Source organism: Arctopsyche grandis, chromosome 7, assembly GCF_051622035.1.
Source record: "Arctopsyche grandis isolate Sample6627 chromosome 7, ASM5162203v2, whole genome shotgun sequence".
Taxonomy (NCBI): domain Eukaryota; kingdom Metazoa; phylum Arthropoda; class Insecta; order Trichoptera; family Hydropsychidae; genus Arctopsyche; species Arctopsyche grandis.
Genome location: NC_135361.1, coordinates 17584556 through 17602161, shown reverse-complemented (window position 1 = coordinate 17602161; position 17606 = coordinate 17584556). Strand labels below are relative to the sequence as shown.

The 17606-nt window shown below is 35.8% G+C and overlaps 1 protein-coding gene and 1 long non-coding RNA gene across 3 annotated transcripts in view; one reads left to right on the top strand and one right to left on the bottom strand.

Annotated features, from left to right (window-relative positions):
- The window catches only part of ens (MAP7 domain containing protein ensconsin), a 138078-nt gene that overhangs the window by 101167 nt on the left and 19305 nt on the right, over positions 1–17606 (top strand). The gene's annotated exons all lie outside the window — the stretch shown is intronic.
- Positions 782–4966, bottom strand: LOC143914646 (uncharacterized). Its single transcript, XR_013260839.1, has 2 exons — positions 4633–4966; positions 782–4550 (listed from the first exon to the last, which is right to left on the bottom strand). It is a non-coding gene; the product is annotated as an uncharacterized LOC143914646 (long non-coding RNA).

Genomic DNA, 17606 nt, shown 5'->3' with positions numbered 1-17606 from the left:
AAAATGATTGATGAAACGAACATTTTCCCTCGATGAAAAAAAAGAAACTTTTATTTCTTTCTTTCGCTCGTTTGAATAATGGAGGCTCGTGTCAGTGGCCGCGATACATAAAATAATATATCGTCGACGAGATGCTTAATTCGCACACTTTGAGCACATTCTATAAGTGTATATGTAGTATGTACGTCTTCTCGACATATAAGAGGTGTGTTCTAGCCCATTCGCATGTCCCAAGATTTCATATTGCCCCAGTCTGCTCGTGAACGGTTCACTATAAACTGACACCCCGCTTTCCCGGTCGTAAAATATTCCGCGGAAAGCCTTAACGGCCTAATTCGACCCTGTGTGTCGCTGAAAAGCTCCCACCCACCGCATCGCATCCAGAACAGCACAGGAGAACCAGTCGCTATCGTTATGTTACTTTTTTTGCATTATTCATTTCCGTGGGATACATTGCTTTTTCACTATGGCCGACGTATCTCTGGAATAGGGTGGAAAGCGCGTGAAAATCATTTGCATACCTTTTTCATACGGAAATCCGGATACTTGGCGAATACTAAACGTTTATGACCGAACCAGAAGTTTCATTCAAGAATAGCTACACTTTTTTTTTGTCGCCTTTGCACGATTCTGTGTTGAATAACTCATATGTTTGTATATGTATTATAAATTTTTAAATTATATTTATCGCTTATATGGTTTGAAATGGTTTTAATATCAAACGAGATTCGATTTACACACTGAATCGAACTCTATTCCGAATAAAAATGCAATCTTGTTTCACTAGATTTATTTTTCATATTATATTTCGCTATTGGTATTATATTATCAACTTTTGATGTCCTTTTTATGCACATATGTACCTTCATACATATGCAAATATTATTCTTAAAATTGCATATTTACATACAACCATTATTGTTAGTAATTGGGGAAAAATACTGAAATATACATAGATATCAGGCTTCTCTCTGGTAATTTTATTTGGCATTTGAAAGAAACGGTTCAATAATTTACCAGGCTTCAGACCCATGTCTTTAAAAGAACTCGACTGATAGACAGTAACCAAATTATCATAGAATCAATCGATATTTCAACCCTCTTGAAACTGAAATGAAACAAAACGTCTAATTTAGTTCTCATTTCCTTCTTACAATTGCTTTCAGTTCTCTATTTTTATCTCACGACGGCGGATTTTATCTTACGATTCGCAATTGTAAAAGAATCGTAATTCCTCACTTTCAAATCCCAATCAGTACTACCCAAAATGCATATTTGGGTAGTACTAATTGATTTTTACCAATAGTACTATTCAATGTATACGTTTGTTTCCTAATCATCATCATCATCATTTATGTACAGCCATTTCCCATCCACTGCTGGATGATACCTCTCCAACACGCTTCCATTCATCTCTCTTTTGGGCAACTCTCACCCACATATTTTACTTATTTCGTCCATGCAACTTCTTTTCATCCTTTTACATTCTATCGAGTACCATTCCAGCACTTCTTTTGTCTACCTTTCATCCATTCCTATAGCTACGTGACCAGCAAATTGTCATTTCAATTTTCTTTAATATCTCCTTTACATCTACTACACCTATCATACTTCTAACCGTATTCCGTTTTCTATATCTCTCCTCGTTATGCCAATCATACATCGTTAAATACTTCTTTGAGTACATTGTATAACATCATGAAGTTCAATGACGACATATTGATCGAAAATCAAGTGGCAAGTGGCATTTTTACAAACTTTTTTATTTAAAAACGGCGTCCATTCGCCGAAATGCACTCCTTATTTTATACGTCTCTTTATTTCCTCTTCTTAACTAACGAACCCACTATATCTCATTACCTTTTCTAAACCCGGAAGGTAATTTCTTCATACACTCATTGCTTAATTTTAACTTAATCATAATATTTTTATCTCACAACGGCACTTGAAAAGGAACCAATTTTTTAGTCTCAGTGCACCCTACATATTAATTGATGATACTAATACATTTCTACAATGACCCATATACATACATATGTATGTATTTGAAAATGGTTTAAGCCCCTTTTCTTCATCTCGAGATAGATTTCACAAAACATTGAATATAATGTTTTACTTTTAACAATATTTAAAAATACTGGTGGCCTGTAATACGCTTATTCTACTTTTCCGAGATTCTATTCGTATCGAATTAAAAGTGATAACAATTTGTAAATTAAGTCAAACAAAAATAGTGTTTGTCGAATTGAAAATCGGACTTCCGGCACTTTTAAATATAACAGCAGATATAATATACACTTAAAACATATAAAATATATCTTATTGAAACCACTTCATACATCGCGTTATCACCACTTTCGAAATCCGGAAGCGAAATTCAATTTTATCTCCCAAGTTCAAGGTTGGCGATTCTCGGTGCACGTACCTGATTTGAATGAATTAGTGACCCCAAAACCAGGGAAGGAAACCCTAGAACCGGTCGGGGGGGAAGTCCTGATCGCGTCGTAACTGTTGGGGCGCACTTCCGGGGGCGGAGGCGGCGGGGGCGGCGGCGCTCAGCTGATCGATCCCCGCCGCGAGCAGTCGGGGGCCCACAGCGCTACGGGACGCACGCCCCTGCGCCCCCGCCCTACACACACCCTCACCAACCCCTATACACACTTCCCGGACATACACACACACACTCGCGCGAGCGCGCGCTCTTTGATCAGTGGCGTGCCGCGCGCATAACCTTACCCTACTAACTGCATAAACATATCGCCTCGTATTCATTCATCTGCTTAGTAATGTGTGTAGGTAAATTTTGTTAAGTGTCGTTTACTGCGAGATAATCGCTTTCGGGTCATAAAGTAATTTTATCATTACGGGAGTGTTTCATTTTAATTGCGCTGTTTGCTTAATCTCTTGGAAGTATTTCTAGTACTGTGCTCGTTATGTTGTGCTGCGATTCATTCCGAGCGGAATTAATTGAAATGTTTACGTACGATAAACACAAACAAGTCTTCGCTGTAGAGACTTTATCAGCAATTGTGAAGATTTCTTTGAGCTTTTAAGAATCGATGATTTTATTTTTGCATAGTACATAATGAGAAAATTTAAGCAACGTGCAATTTTTCCGGCACATCTCGATAAACAAGTAAATTATTTTTTAATGTAAACAATGCTCTGAAATCTTGACATATTTTACTATACATAAACACTGTTCATGACAGGTTGCTAAACGGGCGCTATAATTTCATTTGAATATTATAATAGAACGATTACTAAGCCCGCTTTAAAGGTCATGGAATTTGACCCTTAAAGCCCTCAACATGAGGCCACCCCCCCCCCCCCCCCCCCCCAACGAATACAGTCTAAGAGACCCTTTCGTCGGAGAACGAGACGGTTGTTCATGAATATCGCTCAAGAACAACCGCACATCACTGTTCTATTAAAAAAAACCAATAGAACGATTAAAATTAGTCATCCAATTAAATTTGATGAACAGGGATCGTTTAAAAATAGTTTTTTAATTGAATATATTATCAATTTTTAAAATGGCTAAATTATATAAAATTGTAATTTTTAAATAAAAAGTTTATCTTGAATAAATGCATGAGGTACAATCGATCAATAAGTAATTGTATTGAAATTTAACGTACTTAATTTATACGCACTGTTATTTTCTTTGAAAGGAGTTAACATTAATCGCCTTTTAAACTACAAATTAAAAGTCGTAGGTATAAACTTTTTCTTTTTTAATAGTCTAATTATGCTCAAGTATGATATAAATTTCTCCCAAGGGTGCTGCAACACCGCAGCCGCCTGTAGGTTAATAATTCAAATATAATCTGTAACGTCTTACTATATGTAATATTAGGAAACTTTTCCAAACTCAATTTTCCCTGTTTTCATCTGCATAATTAATCGTGCGAGCGACGCTATCGCGTATTTATTTATCGTGTATAGAAATACAAACGCAGCCGACGATAAACTTATCCTGCATTCGATTGTCGCAGATTTTTGTCGTGCGTGCAAATTTCACCTCGCGTGGTTTACTATAATACATCATCGCCGCTGCCGTTAGAAAGTTGGCCGAACCAATCCGGCAAAAGCGTTGGACCTGTGACTTATTATATCGGCATTGGAGCCCACCCGAAATTTTAATTCAATGAGCCCGTTTGTTGCAGACCGTATGATGTGCCGCTAATAGTGCAATACAGACAATAAAATTATATATTGCGTATCATAATGGACACGGTCGTATCGAGGATCGCTCGAGCATGCTAATAAGTTTGTGTTACTATGAAAGTGAAAAAGAAATTGGAATGTTGATGGTGATGGGGTCGCCACGTCATGTGGCGTCCTGGGAGGGTTGAGCCTCGACGGGACGAAGATGGGGATGGTGATGGCTGGTGGTCGAGACAAGGTCCAGCCGGCCATGGTGTCTTCAATGATGTGCTTCTGGTGACATGTTCTCCGAGTTGTGCCGCGAGACTCTGCGAAGGGCCTGCGCTGCCATCGTATATTGCAGGGATGGCAGGAATCTCACAGATGACACCGAAGGTTACCTTAAAAAAATTGCTAATTTGCTGATGATGACGATTTTTGAACTATTCTATTTGATTTTTATTTTATTTATGAAAATTCCACCATTGCATCCATAAGATTGGTTTACATGGACAATATTATTTGTATCAATGCTGTTGTTGGAGTTTGTAGTTCGACGGACCATATTCAGGAGTGTGTGGAGTTGATTGAAATGTCTTTCTTCTCTCTTTGTATATCATTTATTTTAATGAATGTATAACTTTCCTGAATTTGCCCAGTGAGGTGAACTGCCGACGGCTCTATGCTTTCTCGGTGATTCGAGCTGCACGTCAAGAGGTCCGCTCCTTATCATCGGACAAACGTATCTTCATAGATGTGTCTATGAAGAGCACCTCTAGTGTATAAATGTGTCACTGGGGACCACCTTCGAGTGTCTGATTCTGCGTTCGTGAGCAATTCCCCTTATTTCAATTAGTGGTGGGGGAACGTATGTCATAACAGACGTAAACACAAAGCTGTCCAGCTGTTTTAACTCCTCATGAACCGCCTGAATTTTCCGAAAACTCTATGAGAATACGTATTTTTTGCAAAGTAGCGGAGGTTTTGTAAATTAAACATAACTTTTAAACCTTTCTATCAATTAAATTGAAATTTGGAATACAGCTATAGACCGTATAAATTATCGCATCTGTATTTCCCAAACTGCGGTGATTTCTGTATTCAATTTTGTATTAAATTTATATACATTTCAATAAATTTTCACGCAATGAACGATATCTATCTTATAGATCACTGTGTTACATTGAATGAAATTTTAAATTTGAGAATATTTTCTGCGTATCATTATTATGGATAAAGATAAGCTGGTATGATATCTATGAATGGAAGTTTGAAACTACAAAAATCATTAAAATAATATTTTTTCTCTATGTAGTTTGGAGGATTTAAAAACACACGCTGCTGGGTTGACGGTCTTTGGATGAAGTTTTATTAAAAACACATCGTGTTTGTTTACGATGCATAGTGATTTAAAAAGGGACTTTCAATCCAGATGTCACTCATTAAACTTACTGAAAATGCTATCTTTAGTTAGCTTTTACTCCCCTTTCTTTTTAAACGTTTTGCCCTTTCTGATCACGTTTGTATGTGTGTATACACATATGAATATGAAACGTTTCTATTCTATTCAATGTACTGTAAACCCTCCTATAAACTAGTCATATTTTGAAAAAAGCTATATTTTGTATTATGATTTCTTACAATTTCATTATTTTTCCTTTTCTTATTTTTTTATCTTTGTCATTTTCTTGCGGAACAGATCTAGCGAGTTGTTTTATATTAGGGTTGGCTGTATTTTAAGGCATCGATGAAACTTTGAGCGGTTTCGCTCTGCCCAAACAATTCTATTATGTATTTTAAAAGTCGTTCAGTTAAATTATTGAAAAAATAACATATTTAGAATAACTATAAATCATTACATAATTTGTATTTAGATCATTTAGAGAAGCAAGTAGATTGTAATCGAATGATTTTCATGTGTTTATTTACTGTATGAAGATCGTAATTCAATATGAAATATTATTTTAACAAATTAATCGATCCAATAAAAAAATAAAGTAAAATAATTCTAAATATTATCCATGACAAAACAAATCCTGGATTTGCGTCTAACTTCACCAGTTCGTTCATTGTGACGCGTCTAATTATACTTATTTTCGAGCAATAATCGTACAAAAAAAGACAAATTAAAGCCATAATGGTCTCGGCATATAAATATTTCGGTTTGGAATCATTGTAACAAAAGTTTTTATTGTTGCTATCGGGAAAAACTCGAATACCATACGTCGCCCACAAGGTCAGAGGGAACAGTTTTACAAAGTTTAGTATCGTTCATTGAAAGAATGTTTCAAGTAAAAATATACGCACAAGTGTCCATTTTCCAAAGAATATCACTATATATATTCAATAATAGATAGATTTAATGTAGCCACTATCGTACCAAATACTTAATTGAAATGAAGATAGAACTGCCGTTGACTTAGCCACTGGAATTACAATTTAAATCAAAGCTTAGTGAGCTTCGTAAAGGATCAGAAGGGTCAACCAATATATGCACATCGTACGATCAGATTAAAGATTTGCCAGAATCTGAATCTTGTATAATAAATATTGACTTATTGGTTAAAAGAAACTCCACTATGAACAATGCTCACTTCAATGTCAAATTATAATAGGAATATTCATTAGTTTTTTAATAAATTTACGTCACCGCTATATTCTTAAATGTATGTGAATTAAAACGTTAAATTAACTCCATTTATTGGCACTTTTTATATAAAAATATGTGCATATGTATCATTTGAGAACGCAGATCGTATTATGTAGGAAGAAAATTTGGCGCTCAATTTTCTTCATTTTTCCCCCACGCTATCTATTCTGCTTGACTCGCTCCTTTGGGATTAACCGCCATTATGGTTTTCTATTTTCATTTAAAGTCGAGGAAATTCGCCCTTTCTCGCCACCGATCCGTATACAACCCCATTCGTTCCGCGCTCGTTGTATGTTGTCGACGTGCACTTTCTTTTTCTCTTTCCGGAAGTGGTTCGCTTTTGAACCGTCGTGATATTTATTATAATCGAACGTAGCAATTCGTTAGTTTAACGCACCTAAGTTTTTATAGTCGGCACGGGAAATGTGTGTTCGCATAGTTTTCCCAGGTCTTCCGACCGCTCATCCATTTGCGTCGAGGCGCTATCATGAATATTTTCCGAGGAATTTCGCCTTCATAAATCGCCGACTTCGAATACAAAAGTTCCCTTTTTTTCGACAACGACGCCGTTAAATTTTCACGAACGAATTTTCCGCTTTCCATTTCGCACACACATGTGTGCGCGAGCACAATTTTTGATATTGTTCAACTAATGATACCACTACGTTGTCTGTCTCTTCCTTGTAGCTTAATGTCTTGAGAGGAAGATACTTAACCTTCATAAAATTTAATGCTTTTAGTTTCTAGAACTAGAGCAGACACAGTAATAAGTAGAAAGAATATAAGATGCCAATGTTTTATTGAGTGATATTTCGTATGCAATACTAACCCGTATCCAAAAAAGAAAACGTGAGATGATCCAATAAGTTTTGGCTGGTTTGAATTGACATTGCAATAACCAGATTCGTGGTTAGCATATGTATATGTTTTCGAACATAGTGGTCATGGGTTCGAATCCCACTGTCTGCTACTAGCCAAACCTTGGTTTGTGACTCCAGGTCGATCGTTTCCTATCAGAGTTTGCCAATTTATCTGATTTTCATTGAAACGGTTCCAACAAATTGGAAACCAATTTTCGAGTTTTCAGCATCTCAAATTTCGCTGATTTGTATAAAAATGCTGCAAATAAATGTCTCGCAAATTTTCGAGTTTTTCAGCATCTCAAAATTTGCCGATTTATATTTAAAAAAATGCTCCGAAAATGTATCCATAGATGTATCTATGCTGCTTTGTTAATTGGCCATACTAACAACCATAGTGGTAATTACTGGAAACCATAATAATTCTGACAAAATCGCTTAAATCGATGACAAAGTGATAGAAAGTAGATTTTTATAGGTGTTGTATTTAAAATCAGATGAGTAATTTCTAATAGTGGATGCTAAAAATATTTCCAGTAGTTATTATGTACATATGTATAGTCATATTCGAATACCTTCCAGAATAATCGATTAATCTTTCGAGCTTTATTTAAGTTTGAAAACTGAGCATTCCATTGAGAAACCCAACATTCCGTCGATTGCGGTTTATCATTATTGCGCTACTCGAATGAAGTCTTTGTAAATGAAAAGACGAATTCAAAGTATTGAAATGCGATTGTATGGCAACAAGAAAATTTGTTCCGGTTGTTTAGGCCGCATTTCCAGTCGTCCATTCTGCAAAATTTGTACTCTTCTGTTTTCCGACGGATGCTCTTATTGTCCCTACTGTTTGTTTTTTCTCTGGATTCTTCTCCTTTTTCCATCCCCCGGCTTCCATTTATGAATTTGGCAACGGTATCGGTCCCCCATGGCGCGTCTGAAGCCCTCCTAATTTATCACATGCTTTTACCAGTCTTGAATGCACTCTAAAACACTTTCGATTGATTAATCATTTATTGTAATTTCATTCTCTTTCCAAGACCCTCAGAACGCCTCAAACGTCTCGACTCGAAATATATACCCAGCAGTATAGCTCGTTGGTTACGCTAATGCTAACCACCGAGAAGTTCCCGGGTTCAAGCCCTTGGTTGACCTCGACTGAAAAATGATTTATTCACAAATATTTCTGTAATATGCTGGCCAGACTTGTATATTTGTGACTCCAAGTCGATCATTTCCTATCAGACTTTACATATTCACCTGATTTCAATGTTGAAACGGTTCCTCATCAAATTGGCAAAACATCCTACCCACTGTCACCACTATTTGAATATGATTTCAAATTTATATATGTACAAGTTTAATAACATGGGTGTCGCTCAGAGGCAACGCGTAAAGGCCATCATTCAGAAATATACATATCTACGTACATATTGAATCTACTATTTTTTAGCCACTGTAAGTATGATCTTCATGGCCTATAGATTCATGTTCTAGGGGTGTATTCACTGACAGAAAGCACATTTAGCTAAACAGAATGTCCTGAAGTTATTTTCTTTACGTTTTTACAATGTCCAGATGTAACGAGCTGCAGATTAATCAGATAAATGTGCCAGCAAACGCTTCAATATAGTTGTTAGCATGAATTTCGAATTTCAAAGGCGCACACTGTCATTCGTGTCGGCTTTTGTTACGGCTGAGTGCGAACTGAACACATTACTGCATATAATGCACTTAACGTGAATTATGTGAAAAGGATTTGTCTTTTTTCAAAAATACACTACCTCGGCGAATGGTTCAGGCAGATATTGCAGCGAAAATCCCCACCCCAATTGGTGTGTTTCGTTCGAAAAGAATTTGCAAATGTGTTATTTGTAGCCATGTATAAATAATGCATTGTGTGGTGCGCTACGTTGCATTCTGAATATCGTTATTGTGTATGTGTGTGCTTATATAAATATTAATTGTAATGTTGTGTTTATGTGCCGGACAAGGAATAATGTTTGGCTAGTATTATGCGCAATGCGGCCCTCTAGCTTGTGAATTCGATCGCTAAGCAACCCTTCACGCTGCAACAACGCTGAAGAAAACTGCAATCAGACACGAAAATCGTCGCATTTTATTTAGTGCCATTGCTGCATTTCTATCCGATTACACAGGCTGAATAATGTTGTCACAACACCTGTTGGATTGTCTGGGAATGCTGGTTTATGTGTTGTTCATACGAGTGCAATACTCCTATGGGATTTTTCAAGGCTGCACATTCGAGTGCTAGCACCTAGTTTTATCATGAAAATATAAATACAATCCTGAAATACATTTCCAAATTACTTCAATGTTTCGACCTCTAAAAGTTTTTTTTTAAATATATAGGGAGCAAATACGTGCACCTATAAAACTGGCCAAATGAATAAGTAATAGCTTGAGGAAAAAATGTATGTTTTTGACTTTAAAAATTCGCTAGATATGTAATTATAAGTATTTTAAAGCAATAAAAACCCACAATCAATAGGATAAACATGTGACTATTGATATACTTACTTTTAGCTTAGGCAATACTATCATTGTCATATTCGAATTCAGTGGATCAAACTTAGTAAAGATGATTAGTCTCAACTCCGGTTTTTTTTTTTTTTTTTTTTGCTTATACATATGTTGATATCTTTCAGTAGAAGAAAAAGCGCCTTCGCGAGATAAAATTGGTACATGTAGGTGTGAAGTATGATAAGGGTAGTTGATGTAATGGAAAGAGTAGAGATTAAAATGGCAATGGTCACGTAGCTAGAAGAACGAAAGATAGATGCTTGAATGGTACTCGAAAGAATAGTAAAAGGGTGCAAGAAAGGTGGGTAGACGAAATAATGAAAATGTGTAGGATAAAATAGATGAGAGTTACCAACAACATCAGTGGATGGCGAATGGCTGTAAATGATGAAGTACTACATATATGCTGTATAATGAAAATTTTGGCATTTGAAGTTACATACAATATTGATTATGTATTATATTTCAAACGCCAATTACTACTTACTACGTATTGCAACGTAGCAAGTTTATAAATAAAGTTGAAAACAAATAGTTTTATTCGCATTTTAAACTGCCGAAGATTGAGTCGCGACCAATATCAAGTGCTTTAAATTCTAGAAGATGAACTTGCAAGAAAATTAGGTAAATGCTGAGATATTTGTTATGTATTCAGTGATGCCTATTTCTCATTGCTATTTTAGTTCGACAGATTAGTGCAAATTGAAATGAATATTATTTCGCTAAACAATTTCTTGAGGGCAATATAGGGAATGTCAAATTAATATTTTGTTGAAGATCTTCAATTGAATCCGAAGCTATGACAACTTGAAATCAAAATGACAATATCTTTGAATTTCAATTCTCGCAATATAAATATTTCCAAATGCATTTCCTTTCGTGCGGTTGAATCCGTCTAAGGCGGAAATCCGCCATGCAAAAAGGAAACCATTTGCGTTATCGCAACACTGGATATTTGAAATTTCTAGGTTAATTTTAATAGGACATTTACGACGCTTTTACAATTTAAATATTAAACGAGGTGTTGGTACATTATGACTGTGCAACTTTTCATTAATTTATAGCTGGAGAGGGGTGGGTGATTTTTCACACCGGGTCCAGCTTTGTGCGCCTGGACGATCTTTTGTTTTAGGATTTCACTCATTATTCGCTTAATCGGCCCGACGCCCATTGTTGGCGAGCCGCGTGTGGATAACCGATATAACACCACCTTTTGTTTGCTCTGCTTCTAATTAAATTCCCAATGATTTTCGTTCTGACCCAGCACATTAAGTCTCGTATATTTTAATCCGCCTCCAAAGCGTCGCGAGTTTCGCATAACAACTAACCGACGACCGACTGATTTGAATACAACGGAAAATCCCGAATTCGATAAAGAATTCGGAACGTGGAAAGCTTAAATACCCTACGTGTGAAAATTTCACTTATCCTTTTTATCAGTGCTTTTGATTGTTCGAAAAATCCCAACTATTCCAAATAGAGAGAGTATTGCTATATGTAGCAATACTTATATATTTTTACCCACCACACACATCAGAAATCTATATATTGAACAACTTGACCTTTAGGGGAAGTTCGGCACACACCCTGCTTTCTTCCTCAAATCCTTATCGGCGTTGTATTGCTATCATGGACGCTTCCCGTGTGTGTATATTCTCAGTCGCCTTTGTTTATATTCCGATTGTCATTTTTAGCCTATTAATGTCTGTTTATATAATCCAGCACTGCACGCCAACAGCTCGGCACCGTATCGCACGGAAAAGACTACTTCTATTCGTACTATACAGCACCGTCCGATTTCGGCACGTTCATGTTGTTTTGGACGAGTATAAGGAAAAATCAGCTTACACATACATATATTACTTGCTTGAGTCATATTGTCGAGTCAATATTGTCAAAATATAACATTTCTTTCGTTACTATGGTTGTACTCAACATATTACGGAACATATGAAAGTGTCTATATAAAATTTGCTAAAGAATATTTTTCGGATTGCTGTTTACGTGCAGTTTCAGGTGTGTGCTGTGCTAGTATAAATTAATCTTAACACGTTTCCCCTCAAGTACAAATAACTGTTTATAAATTTATTTCTTCGTTCAATTTTTTTTATTATAATATTTATGGGCGATGTTCAAATTACATTTACATCTTTTTTGTAGTTTTTTTAACGCAATGATAAACTCCTGTGCCGTTTCTCTCTATATTTTGATGATATTTAACGACCATCCTGACAAGGATATGACATTTACACATACACGTGCATGATAGGGCGAAAACACACTGAGTGGTACGGGACGTTACATTTTTTGGCTCACCGCTGTGACCGTTTCACAGTGGGGGTTCCCCAAACCGAATTCGGGTGGAGTGCATATGTTTGGTAATTCGCACGTGTATGCGTGTCCATAATGCAATCGAGATCACACAAGTTTCTCCTACATTTCTTAAAAAATGGGATTCACCGTTATCAATCACCGTCAAGCAAGGATAAAATATCACCGAAAACACTCCAGGGGATGATTTTTTGGACTGTGTATCATGTATAGAGATGTTGCGTTTTTATCGCATGTTTAAAAGTATCTAAAAAAACACGTACCACGTACCACTCAGTGTGTTTTCGCCCATAACCGACTCGGGGTATGCCCATCCACAGCCTGTGGTGTGTAAATTCATTTCTACAGCGTAATTCCCTTGCATGTCGAACTCAATTTGTATGTTTTTAGATTTAAATTTTATTGAAAAGTACGTACTTCTAAGAAAAATTGTCTCTTTCAGCTCAAAAAGTGATGACACTTTCAAATTAAAAAAAAAAGCAATTTATGATAGCAATTCCTATAAGCGTCCTTTTAATACAACGAATTTTCTCATTAAGATTTATGTGCCGTTAATTCGAAAGGCTGACGATAAGAGTTTTCTGCGTTTACTGAGAAACAAACTTAGTCTTAAAAACTCTCTCTAGAATTTGTCACCAGCATCGATTAAGACCATTCAGGGCTGTTTGCACAATCGCCGTTAAATAAATTGAGCCGAAGTTACGATCTGGGGCTCGGTTTTTCCTCGCTTTTCTCCCAAATTTGATACGTAAATCGTCATACATTTAAATGTGGATTATAGCTATGTATGTACATACAGCCATTTTTTTCCATAGAATATTTACGTATTTTCATCGGTCAGCCTTTGTACTATAGTACGCTATTCAAAAACATTATAAATCACATTTTATTATTTACTTAATATAATCACTCATCGTCGACATGTGAACGACATGTCGACGAATTTTCTTATTAAAATTAAGGCAATTTACACCGCTCTCCGGAATTGCTTTTTTTTTCGACTATCTTCAAAAAGTTTCGTCACAGCATTGTTCCATTTTGATTAATGTATGGTCGGTTGCAGCCATACAACCCCTAACGACAAAACGCTCTTGTGACAACCCTTGTATTGTTTTTTGCCGGCCGTTCGTGGCAAATTTAGATGATTGAACGCGTACGGAATTTGTTACCACTGGCGTGTATAAATCAGTATATTCTATTTTCGGTGTTTTCGCGATGCATTTTTGTGAGCTTGGAAATATTCTGTTTATATTATCATATTACACACTGACGTGTGTAAATAGCTGTGGTCCTTGACTTTTGGCCTTTGCAGTAACGCACGGCAGCTCTTTGCAAGCGATGCAATTTGTTCAACGTTGAGCGTGTACGTCATTCAAAGAAAATTCAACCTTTTTTTATCCGATGTTTTAAATTTTCCGTAAAATTATATCTGCAATATGAAACAGTTTCGAAGTTCGCTGAGATGTCTCGTCTGGCCGAGACGGGAACGCTTGTCGGCATAGAATCAAAGTCTATGTAAACGTCAATTTGAAGTGACACAGCACTTAACGTGGTCTTAAAATATTTAACCCTGGTGGAAATTCGGTTTAGTTGACACCTCAACGACATTAATCTTAGACCCATTTGAACACAAGACAGGAACATGCTTAATTTCTTTGATAAAGCATTCCACCACATATCTGTAAGTATATCTACAAATGTGTGCTTATACAATCTCACCATCCTTTGTTCTCCATTAAGGACCAAACTTTTCAAAACGTTTAATCTAGGATACTTAAATTCAATTGTGTACAATTCTGAGTTTATTCTCATGTTGCTATTTATTTTTTTATTATTTAAAATATGTTTCGTTTGGAAAATGTATGTTTGTACAGTTTGTATATAGTTATGTTTGGTTTTTAATTAAAATAACTTTTTATCTACATTGAGATACGTATTAAATACATGTTCTGAACTAGAAATCAAACTGTAGATCTGCTGAATTCATAATCCACGGCGCGGCTCACTAGAAAACCTATTGCATACCAGTAGAGAAGTCGTGGGTTCAAGTCCCGGCCAAATACGCTGCTGGCGAGATTTTGATGCTTATTTAAACACAAATCGACTGTCTTCTGCTCGAATTTTCTGATTTATCTAGCTTAATTGATGTGACGTGATGTGATCCAAAAAATCGGTATCTTCCCCACAGTTTCTAGTATCTCGAGTTTGTTGATTATCATAACAATACTATCCACATACATGTTAAAATGTATTTCTCGCAAATTTGCTTTATATCTATTTTTTCCATAGATGTCTATTGCATTATATATATATATAACCAGTAGCGTGGTCTAGTAGTGAATGTTGAATTATCTCGTACTTGATGTTACGAGTTCGATTCCCGCTAAGTCTCGCTATTGGCCAGATCTTGATTTGTCAAGGTCGATCGTTTCTTATCAGAATTTGCCAATTTTTCTGATTTTCATTGAAACGATTCCTGTAAAATTGGCGTTTCCTTCCCAATTTTCTGTTGCGAACCTTCAGTTATTGTTATATCTTAGGTTTCGCCATATTGCTCACCATAGATGTCTCTGTGGTTGTTTATCGAATATAAAATTCGTATTGTTACATGAAAGTTATTCATCTTTATTTATCGTATTAATACGATATTTGTAATATCTGACGATATTTGTCAGATATTGTTTAGATTTACATGTATCTATGTAATAATTATGTGGACCAGGAAGGCGCATTTGGGGTTTACCTGTTAAGCCTTCCTGCTATATTTGTATATATGTATGTAAAATATATAGAATTGTACTGTAATTTTTGAAATATGTACTTATGTACAATAAAGTAAAAATAATCTAACTATGTGTCGCTTTGGGATAACTCATGTCGATGTATGTAATAAAAAAAAGCATAACGCATTTCTTAGATGTCTTCTGTGGTCACTTATTGATCTTATCCTCAAATAATTTTTACTCTAATTTCGAGACAATGAGATGACAGGATTAGTTTCTCGACTACATATTCTGTAAAACAGCCCATTTAATATTGCACTGATATACATCACTTCAATTAATCAATACACTGTTATTAACTAGAAAACGATTTTGTGTAAGAACTTAGATCCCACAATAAAATAATGAATTCAGAAACTTTCCTGTGTGAAGCGGCATTGTTGACTTCAATATATTTGACGAATGACAAATTCGAGATTTTTCCAGCGGTTTCGCGCTGTACCAAAAGTTTAACCCAAAGTCGACTATCATAGTGAAATCGCCGGTAAATTGAATTTTCCGCTCGCGTTCGCTTCGAACCCTCCAGTTGCGGCGATGAGATTATGCTAATATCTTTGCGGTTCGGAATAGGATCAAATCGTAATAATGCCTATCGATATTCGAATACCTACTCGATAATTGTTGTATTTTGTTTTTTTCCTGTTGTCGGATCCGATATCCGGTCCGTTTCAGTCACGTGTGATCTGATATCCTGTTGCTCGCGCTGTATAAACATCGATAAGGATTCGGAACATGCGATCCAATCACGTTTGTTTTCTTTATCTCGTATGCACTATGCGAATAGTAATTTCAATCTATTTTCATTCCCCGAAACATTCATTCTCTCTCGTTTATTCATCAACTGTTATTGTAGAGATGATTCACATATATAACAAAAAAAATCATTCGCTGTTACACATCATGTGTGTGTTACAGCGAATTTTGCAAAATTCCGGGTTTATTATTATTGTAGGAACTCCTTCGGCAATAAGGTCAAGTGGGTTTTGCAATATCAATATTTGCCATCTATTGTTTTCCTTTGTGGGTTCTACATACTCCTACCTTTGCACTAACAATAATGCGACACTTATTCGATTTGCTATATATGTAATTTGCCATATCATAACTTCAACAATAATGGGTCCTGCTATGTATAATTGAGTAAAGAAATATATTATACTTTTATCATTTTACAGGAAAGCCAAAAAACAAAAGAACTACATAATGCACTCTGTGATGAATAAAACAAAAACGCATCACATATTTAATCTACTTGCGATATTTAATAATAAAAATTACTCACGACACAGCCGTGTACGTCATATATATTTATTCCACTGAGAAATTCATTTCAAATCACGGAGCATTTTGATCCCCATCCACTTAAATTTGAGACAAACTGTAAAGGCAAATCAGTAGAGGATGATACGTCTATTATTAATCAACAAAAAACACTTAAAAAATTGTAAAATTGTATGTATGTATATAATTATTCGGACGGACGCTTGAATTATAGCATGTGCTCTACATATGTACATACATATCAGTTGCGTGCCGTGGAAATCTCCTTGTTTTTGTAGCACGACCTTACTTACGTGTGTGCGACTAGGTGACGTCATACTGAGTCCCCTTGTATCCTGTTTGCGCACACTTATGTAAAGCTGTGCGATAAAAACAGGGAGATTCTACGGCACGCCACTGATAAATATGTATGTACAAAGAGTAATTTCGCGTGTCTAGCCTTGTGTGATTATATTAATTCAATATTGAACGTACTCATTCTTTCATTACTTCGTCCATGAGATCGAAACTTAAAAGGCTACGTGAATTTATTATTATATTTGCCGCATATGATTTTAGTCATAAACTAATATAGTACATATGATTTTGGTATCAAATACGCGATTCCAGTGTGACTAAATTATCCTAATAATATAAATTCCAATTTATCCTAATTTGTTTAGGTATATATTAATTAAAGTCAATTTGAATACACTGACTTTTTGAATATGTTCACGCTACGTATTATATGTATATTCAGGAATTAATTACATTTGACCGTGGTAGACAAGATATAATATAATAGGTTGTACCGCACAAACGACCTACGACATGGCAGCATCCAATAACGTATCCGAGTATGTATCGTAGACACGTGTATGTAGTATGTATATTGATCGATAGTTTGATGATGTGCGCGTATTCAAAGTTTGACTTTTTAGAGTTGGGTGATTGGGTCCGTGTTCCGATATGCAAATGTGTCGATTTAATGTGTTTGTTGTGTAATAAAGTCCCCCTGCTCCGTGTGCT